This window comes from Coregonus lavaretus (assembly GCF_964263955.1).
Source record: "Coregonus lavaretus genome assembly, chromosome: 32".
In the NCBI taxonomy this organism is placed as follows: domain Eukaryota; kingdom Metazoa; phylum Chordata; class Actinopteri; order Salmoniformes; family Salmonidae; genus Coregonus; species Coregonus lavaretus.
This window is the reverse complement of record NC_140019.1, coordinates 15,438,355-15,447,523: the sequence shown is the minus strand read 5'-3', so window position 1 is coordinate 15,447,523 and position 9,169 is coordinate 15,438,355.

The window sequence follows — 9,169 nt, the reverse complement described above, 5'->3', positions numbered from 1 at the left end:
TCTGGAAACCAGTATATAGGCTACTGTATAGCATGTTCTTACTCTTAGAGAGAACGACCTATATCTAGCCTGTGGAAACTAGTGGGTTCATTTAAGCTCAACATGAGATAACCATTTGACCAGAGAGTGACCAGAATCTCAATATTTTATTTATTTTTATGTAACCTTTATTTAACTAGGCAAGTCAGTTAAGAACAAATTCTTATTTACAATGACGGCCTATCCCGGCCAAACCCGGACGACACTGGGCCAATTGTGCGCCGCCCTATGGGACTCCCAATCACGGCCAGATTGTGATACAGCCTGGAATCAAACCAGGGTCTGTAGTGACGCCTCTAGCACTGAGATGCAGTGCCTTAGACCGCTGTGCCACTCGGGAGCCCCATTATGACCTCTATAAAGCATTAAGCCTGGTTGCATCTCTGTCACTGCATTTATAAACATCAGGAGAAGACGTGTGGAAGTCTAGTAACACTGCAGGAGATTGAGATGAGTTATTATGCAAGTCAGGCTTGACCCTGGTCAAAAGTAGTGCACTAAATAGGGAATAGGGTGGCATTTGAGATGCAGCCTAGTACTGTCTCAGTGCCCATTATGACCACATTCATCACACTGATGACAAGGGGAAGGATAATGAAACTTAAGAGAGACTAGCGAAACGTTCCACTTGTCTGAGAAAGCCAGGACTTGACTGCATACTGTACTGTATTTCAGTACATTACCATTTCATTTCTTTCCAGAGCAGTTGAGCGGCCAAACCAAACGGAGCAGCGAGACCCTGTTACCATGTGACCATACCAAACGTACGGTCCAGTGCGCCTCAAATATTTTGGTGAATTTTCGGAGTAAGTTACTCCTTTAACAGCGCGAGATGCCAAAGAAAGCAGGCCGCTGGACTGCATGTGTGTGCGTGCGTGTATAGTGTGGAACGGGACCTAATTGAGACCAGCTGTTCCACTGAGAGTGCTGGACAGGGTCCAGAGATCCACATTAGGCCGACATGGATAGCCAGGGGATGACGGGGGTAGAGACAGAGTGAGAGAGGGAGAGAGAGGGGACAAGGGGACTGAAGCAAGTCCAATGAGGGACTGATTATCCTAACTTCTCTCTGTACCATTACTAGATGAGAAAGGACAATGAAGTGAAGGGAGATGACAGACAAAGGAGAGAGATAGAATCCCGTAACAAAACCTCAGCAAGCAGATGAGAAGAGACTGATAGAGACAGAGTGACATAGATAGTGACTAGTAGAGTGCACAGGAGAGGAGAGAGAATGATGAGAGATAAAGAGAGAGTGGGAGTTGACAGACAAACTGAGCAAAAAAGAAAGAAAGAAGTAAAAAAAACAGAGAGAGGCAGAGACTGAAAGAGAGAGAGAGAGAGAGATGGAGGGATGGTTGACTGCATGTGCCTGTCTTTGTGCTTGGTACATCTCCCTCAGGCAGGCACAGTGATGGGCACATGAATCACTACCTATCTGCCTGGAAATGGCATAGCCTGTCTACAGCCAATCAGCTCCAGCTCTGCCATGGGAGAGAAAAGAGGAGAGAAAAAAGAGATAGAATAAAGGAAAACAGACTCAAGCGTCTACCCAAGGAAGTCTACCCAAATGACAAAACAGAACAGATCAAACGCATCATCAGAAAGGGCAGAATGACTGACAACTCATTGCTATTGTTTCTGTCTTCATTTTCCCTCTCTCTTTTCCACTCATCGAAGCTGTTTTGTCTTTCCAAACAGCCAAATATGTGTGTATTGAATTTTGAAGGGAGAATTTTATGATGTTCGTCTTCTGTACTTGAAGTGGTTTTGGTTGTGGTTGATGGCAGAGTAGGGGGTTCAATATGAGGAGTGTTGCTCTGTATGAAGATGTGCCTGTGAATGTGTGTGTGTGTGTGTGTGTGCATGCGTGCATGCGTGTGTCTGTGTGTGTACACTGCAATGTGCCATGGAAAGCAGCCATCGAGAATGATTCCATTACACCACTAGCTATAAATCACATACACCTATTTCTCTCACACACTTGCATGCACACACAAACACACACAAACACAAACACACGCACAAACTCACACAAGTAGGCAGAAGCACACAGTAGAACAAATACAGTGACAACATTTTCACACAGAGACAAACCTTGACGAAAGTTATCTTACAGAAAGAAACCACCTTAACCCGTAACCCAAACTCCCAATAGCTTGTGGTATCGATTGTATAGCCTATGAACCAGGAGAGCAAGAATAGAGGCATTGTTGCATCTCTCTCTCTCTCTCTCTCTCTCTCTCTCTCTCTCTCTCTCTCTCTCTCTCTCTTCTCTCTCTCTCTCTCTCTCTCTCTCTCTCTCTCTCCTCTCTCTCTCTCTCTCTCTCTCTCTCTCTCTCTCTCTCTCTCTCTCTCTCTCTCTCTCTCTCTCTCTCTCTCTCTCTCTCTCTCTCTCTCTCTCTCAGCTCTGTCCCATATTTATTGATCTATGATGAATTTCTAATTTGTTGTTTACTCTCCGGGGCTAGGATTATGAGGTAACATACTGTGAGATTAATTGTATAATCTTTTAATCAGTTGTGAATATTTATGATTTACGTGTGATTATGGATTATGGATACTGTGAGATTAATTGTATAATCTTTTAATCAGTTGTGAATATTTATGATTTACGTGTGATTATGGATGTGGAGGTGGAGACTGATAGAGATGGCACATTGGGAGTGGGGTAAGGGGGGGTTCCTGGGCGGGTTGTGAGTGATAGGGGGGATGGGGGTGTGGGGTGTGGGGTGTAGGGGTCTTTGGGGGTGGTAGGGTTTCAGGGTCTGGTCCTTGGGTCTACAGCTGTCTCTGAGAGGGAAGAAGGGAAGGGGGTTGTGGTTTTGGGGGTGAGGGCTCACTCAGAGTTGTGAATGTGAAGGTCACTCGAGCATGGGGAGTGTGCAGAGGGAGGGGGTGGGGCTGATGACAGTGTGGCTGAGTGATGGTGTGTGTATTGGGGTAAAGGGGTGGTGAGGGGTCACTTGAGAAGATTGTCTGTCCACCATAGGGCTGGTACAATTACTGTATGACCATGTAACTGACAGTTATGGACCTTCATGAAAATAAAATAACCATCATAACCGTTTAAACATATATACAGTGCATTCGGAAAGTATTCAGACCCCTTCCATTTTTCCACATTTTGTTACGTTACAGCCTTATTCTAAAATGGATTCAATGTTTTTTCTCATCAATCTACACACAATACCCCACAATGACAAAGCGAAAACAGGTTTCAATACTTTCCGAATATACTGTATATACATACACACTAAGAGTACAAAACATTAAGAACACCTGCTCTTTCCATGACATAGACTGACCAGTTGAATCCAGCTGAACGCTATGATGAATTATTGATGTCACTTGTTAAATCCACTTCAATCAGTGTAGATGAAGGGGAGGAGACAGGTTAAAGAAGGATTTTTAAGCATTAGACAATTGAGTCATGGATTGTGTATGTGTACAATTCAGAGGGTGAATGGGCAAGACAAAATAATTACAGTGCATTCGGAAAATATTCAGACCCCTTGACTATTTCCACATTTTATTACATTACAGCCTTATTCTAATATGGATTTCAAAAAAGAATCCTCATCAATCTACATACAATACCCCATAATGACTAGGCAAAAACAGGGAAAGTAGTTGGTGAACCAGGCGAGGCAGTCATTTGAGAAACCAAGGCTATTTAGTCTGCCAATAAGAATGTGATGATTGACAGAGTCAAAAGCCTTGGCCAGGTCGATGAAGACGGCTGTACAGCACTGTCTTTTATCGGCCGCGGTTATTATATCATTTAGGACCTTGAGCGTGGCTGAGGTGCACCCATGACCAGCTCGGAAAGCAGATTGCATAGCGGAGAAGGTACGGTGGGATTCGAAATGGTCGGTGATCTGTTTGTTAACTTAGCTTTCAAATACTTTCAAAAGGTAGGGCAGGATGGATATAGGTCTGTAACAGTTTGGATCTAGAGTGTCACCCCCCTTGAAGAGGGGATGACCGCGGAAGCTTTCCAATCTCTGGGGATCTCAGATGATATGACAGAGAGGTTGAACAGGCTAGTAATAGGGGTTGCGACAATTTCGGTGGCTAATTTTAGAAAGAAAGGGTCCAGATTGTCTAGCCCAGATGATCTGTAGGGGTCCTGATTTAGCAGCTCTTTCAGGACATCAGCTATCTCAATTTGGGTGAAGGAGAAGCGGGGGGGGGGGGCATGTGCATGTTGCAGCGGAGGGTGCAGAGCTGGTGGCCGAGCTAGGGGTAGCCAGGTGGAAAGCATGGCCAGCCGTAGCAAAATGCTTTTTGAAATTCTCGATTATCGTAGATTTATCGGTGGTGACAGTGTTTCCTAGCCTCAGTGCAGTGGGTAGCTGGGAGGAGGTGCTCTTATTCTCCATGGACTGAAAACTTTTTGGAGTTAGTGCTACAGGATGCACATTTCTGTTTGAAAAAGCTAGCCTTTGCTTTCCTAACTGATTGTGTATATTGGTTCCTGACTTCCCTGAAAAGTTGCTTTTCGCAGGGGCTGTTCGATGCTAATGCAGTACGCCAAAGGATGTTTTTGTGTTGGTCAAGGGCAGTCAAGTCTGGGGTGAACCAGGGGCTATATCTGTTCTTAACTCTGAATTTTTTGAATGGGGCATGCTTATTTAAGATGGAGAGGAAAGCACTTTTGAAGAACATCCAGGCATCCTCTACTGACGGAATGAGGTCAATATCCATCCAGGATACCCGGGCCAGGTCAATTAGAAAGGCCTGCTCGCTGAAGTGTTTTAGGGAGTGTTTGACAGTGATGAGGGGTGGTCGTTTGACCGCGGACCAATTACGGACGCAGGCAATGAGGCAGTGATCACTGAGATCCTGGTTGAAGACAGTGGAGGTGTATTTAGAAGGTAAATTAGTCAGGATGATATCTATGAGGGTGCCCATGTTTACGGAATTAGGGTTGTACCTGGTAGGTTCCTTGATACTTTGTGTGAGATTGAGGGCATCTAGTTTAGATTGTAGGATGGCCGGGGTGTTAAGCATATCCCAGTTTAGGTCACCAAGCAGTACGAGCTCTGAGGATAGATGGGGGGCAAGCAATTCACATATGGTGTCCAGGGCACAACTGGGGGCTGAGGGGAGTCTGTAGCAAGCGGCAACAGTGAGAGACTTATTTCTGGAAAGGTGGATTTTTAGAAGTAGAAGCTCAAACTGTTTGGGCAAAGACCTGGATAGTATGATAGAGCTCTGCAGGCTATCTCTACAGTAGATTGCAACTCCGCCCCATTTGGCAGTTCTATCTAGACGGAAAATGTTGTAGTTCGGAATGGAAATTTCTGAATTTTTGGTGGCCTTCCTAAGCCAAGATTTAGACACTGCAAGAACATCAGGGTTGGCAGAGTGTGCTAATACAGTGAATAACTCAAACTTGGGGAGGAGACTTCTGATGTTAACATGCAAGAAACCAAGGCTTTTACGGTTACAGAAGTCAACAAATGATAGCGCCTGGGGGGTAGGAGTGATACTGGGGGCTACAGGGCCTGGGTTAACCTCTACATCACCAGAGGAACAGAGGAGGAATATAATAAGGATACGGCTAAAGGCTTTAAGAACTGGTCTTCTAGTGCGTTGGGTACAGAGAAAAGGGGCAGATTTCCGGGCGTTGTAGAATAGATTCAGGGCATTAAGTACAGACAAGGATATGGAAGGATATGAGTACAGTGGAGGTACACCTAAGCATTGGGTAACTATGAAAGAGATAGCATCACTGGAGGTACCGATTGAGCCGGTCTCCATGTGTATGGGGGGGTGGGACAAAGGAGCTCACTGAGGCTGGTTGAGCTTAACTTGGGGCTCTACATTGAAATTGTATAATAAGAACTAACTCAAACAGCAATAGGCTAGGCATATTGACATGGGAGAGAGGTAAAACGCAATCACAGGTGTTATTTGAGAGGGCTAAGACAACAACTGGTAATGGCGACGAAAGTTTGGGCTGAGGCTAAACAGATAAACAGGATGGGGTACCGTGTAAAGGAACAGTCCAGTAGGCATTAACTGTGTAGCTGAGTGATCATAAGGTCCAGTGAACAGCACTAAGTAAGTCCGGGAGCAGATCGTAGGCTGCTAAAGCACAGGAGAGCAGGAGGCACGGTTGTTGATTGCGCGTGCTAGCGGGCCGGGGCTAGCAGATGGATCTTTGTGGTCGACGCAATGGGAAGCCTGTTGAAACCACATCAGACGATTACGTCAGCAGACCAGTTGTGATGGATCGGCGGGGCTCCGTGTCGACACTAGGAGGTCCCGTCCGGTTGACAGAGAGGTAGATAGCTGGGAAATGGGCCTGGCTCGAGGCTTGCTCAAGGCTAACTGGTACGTCGGGAAGTGGTGATTAGCCAACAACAGCCATTCGGTTGCAGCTAGCTAGTTGCGATGGTCCGGTGTTAAGGTCCAGAGATTCAGTGAATCCGGCTGAAAATCCGATATGCTCTGGGTCGATAGCACGCTGTGCAGACTGGCCGATAATTGTCCAGGCTAGAGCTGGCTGGTAGGTATTGCAGGCCATGGACAGTGGTGAAGACTGCTAACGGTGGCTAATAGCAAGTAGCTAGTTAGCTGGCTAGCTGGCTAGTTTCAGCCGTAGGTTCTTGATAAAAATAAAGAAATAATAGAATCCGTTCCACATTGGGTGAGGCGGGTTGCAGGAAAGTATATTTAGTTAAAGGATGGAAAGTGAGATAGAGAAATATATATACGAATAAAAGACAATAAACAAAAAAAACAGGCTATTTATACGAGGACACAACACAATACACGACCGCACAACTACACCATCTTGGATACACTCAGACTATTTCTCTTCTTGGGTATGACGCTACAAGCTTGGCACATCTGTATTTGGGGAGTTTCTCCCATTCTTCTCTGCAAATCTTTTCAAGCTCTGTCAGGTTGGATGGGGAGCGTCGCTGCACAGCTATTTTCAGGTCTCTCCAGAGATGTTCGATCGGGTTCAAGTCCGGGCTCTGGCTGGGCCACTCAAGGACATTCAGACACTTGTCCCGAAGCCACTCCTGCGTTGTCTTGGCTGTGTGCTTAGGCTCGTTGTCCTGTTGGAAGGTGAACCTTTGCCCAGTCTGAGGTCCTGAGCAGGTTTCAAATCAAATCAAATCACATTTTATTTGTCACATGCGCCGAACACAACAGGTGTAGACCTTACAGTGAAATGCTTACTTACAAGCCCTTAACCAACAATGCAGTTTTAAGAAAAATACAAAAATAAATCACACAAATAAATATACAACATAAATAATAGGAAATAAAAGTAACAAATAATTAAAGAGGCAACAGTAATAATAACAATAGCGAGGCTGTATACAGGGGGTACCGGTACCGAGTCAATGTACGGGGGCACCGGTTAGTTGGGGTAATTGAGGTAATATGTACATGTAGGTAGAGTTATTAAAGTGACTATGCATAGATAAATCCAAGCTGGCTGTCATGTACCTTTTACTGAGGAGTGGCTTCCGTCTGGCCACTCTACCATAAAGGCCTGATTGGTGGAGTGCTGCAGAGATGGATGTCCTTCTCGAAGGTTCTCCCATCTCCACAGAGGAACTCTGGAGCTCTGTTAGAGTGACCATCGGGTTCTTGCTCACCTCCCTGACCAAGGCCCTTCTCCCCCGATTGCTCAGTTTGGCTAGGCGGCCAGCTCTAGGAAGAGTCTAGGTGGTTCCAAACTTCTTCCATTTAAGAATGATGGAGGCCACTGTGTTCTTGGGGACCTTCAATGCTGCAGACATTTGTTGGTACCCTTCCCCAGATCTGTGCCTCGACACAATCCTGTCTCAGAGCTCTACAGACAATTCCTTCAACCTCATGGTTTGGTTTTTGATCTGACATGCACTCTCAACTGTAGGACTTTATATAGACAGGTGTGTGCCTTTCCAAATTATGTCCAATCAATTGAATATACCACAGGTGGACTCCAATTAAGTTGTAGAAACATCTCAAGGATGATCATTGGAAACAGAATTCACCTGAGCTCAATTTCGAGTCTGATAGCAAAGGGTGTGTATACTTATGTAAATAAGGTATTTCTGGTTTTTATTTTTAATACATTTGCAAACATTTCTAAAAATCTGTTTTCACTTTGTCATTATGGGGTATTGTGTGTAGATTGATGTGGAAAATTTTTTTATTTTAATCCATTTTAGAATAAGGCTGTAATTTAACAAAATGTGGAAAAAGGGAAGGGTCTGAATACTTTCCGAATGCACTGCAAGTGCCTTTGAACAGGGTATGGTAGGTGCCAGGCGCACCAGTTTGAGTGTGCCAAGAACTGCAACGCTGCTGGGTTTTTCACGCTCAACAGTTTCCTGTGTGTATCAAGAATGGTCCACCAGCAAAAGGACATCAAGCCAAGGACAAAAGCGACACGTGCACAACTATGGGGCAAATTAGATGGGGTTGGCTTAGATTGTTGACAACATTTAAACTATACTGAACAAAAATATAAACACAACATGCAACAATTTAAAATATTTTACAGAGTTACAGTTCATGTAATCACTCAATTGAAATAAATAAATTAGGCCCTAATCTATGGTTTTCACATGACTGGGCAGGGGTGCAGCCATGGGTGGGTCTTGGAGGACATAGGCCCACCCACTTGGCAGCCAGGCCCAGCCAATCAGAATGAGTTTTTCCCCACAAAAGGGCTTCATTACTGACAGAAATACTCCTCATTAACAGGGATGTAAGCAAATTTGTGCACAACATTTTAGAGAAATAAACTTTTTGTGCGTATGGAAAATTTCTGGATTTTTTTTTTTCAGATCATGAAACATAGGACCAACCCTTAACATGTTGCGTTTACAGTTTTGTTCAGTGTTTATCTTATCTCCAATGTTTATTGAAAACATAAATACATTTGCACAATGAGCACTTGTTGTCTCTCAAATACATTGTTACAGTTGTTGTTTAGCTAGCTGGTGAATATTTGCCATGTTGGCATAAACATTACATCAGTCAAAACACCTCAAAACAAGACATGGTATCAAGAACAAGATGAAACTAGCTGAAACAAGCCACTTTACGATCCCCCATATGGCAGCTTCTTGTCATTGTTGCTAGCTATCTGGCCATCCAGAATCACAAC